The sequence below is a fragment of the Leucoraja erinacea genome, unplaced genomic scaffold (genome assembly GCF_028641065.1).
Source record: "Leucoraja erinacea ecotype New England unplaced genomic scaffold, Leri_hhj_1 Leri_104S, whole genome shotgun sequence".
Taxonomy (NCBI): Eukaryota; Metazoa; Chordata; class Chondrichthyes; order Rajiformes; family Rajidae; genus Leucoraja; species Leucoraja erinaceus.
In genome coordinates this window covers 152,129-153,010 of record NW_026575286.1, presented here as the reverse complement: position 1 = coordinate 153,010, position 882 = coordinate 152,129, and positions in this window count along the sequence as shown.

Here is an 882-nt window from a genome sequence, read left to right as displayed (position 1 = left end):
CAACAAACTTCCACAGATGCGTCGTAGAAAGCATTTTATCAGATGCATCACAGTTTGGTTTGGGAACAGCTCCATCCAATACGGCACGAAATTGCAGAAAATTGTGGACGCAGCCCAGACCATCACACAAACCAACCTCTCTCCCATTGAAGACCAGCAGCATAATCAAGGACGAGTCGCTCCCTGGCCATTCCCTCTTCTCTCCTCTCCTCTCCCATCAGGCAAAAGGTATTGAAGTGTGAAAACGTACACCTCCAGAGTCGGTATCTTCCCAGCTGTTATCCGGGCAACTGAACCATCCTACCACAACAACAGTCCTGAACTACTATCTGCCTCATAGGGGACACTTAGACTATCTTTGATCAGACTTTACTGTGTATACTCTGGGTTTATCATGCATGGCACTTTATTCCCTTATTATGTATCTGTATACTGTGAATGGTTTAATTGTAATCATGTGTAATGTCTTTCTGCTGGCTGGTTAGCACGCAACAAAAGCTTTTCACTGTACCCCAGTACATGTGACAATGAACTAATAAACTAAACAAAGCAAGGAAGAACTTAATTGTTCCATTTCGGAACATATTCCAATAAAACACTTTTGACTCGACTCTCTTGACTCTTACTTCCTCAATCTTTCTAACGTTCAGATGAACTTTACCTCAATTCTTTATTGCCTGTCAACACAGTTTCTCTGTCAGGCTAGAAATCAAGGGGGAAAAAAAACCTCTTTAGAGCCCTGCCATTCACTGCGAAGGCCCTGCCCTTGTTTGACTGCCTAAAATGCAACACCTGGCACTTATCTGCCTTGAACTACATTAACCATTCATCAGCCCACTTGACCAGCTGATTAACATTCTGTTGTGATTTTTGAGAACCATC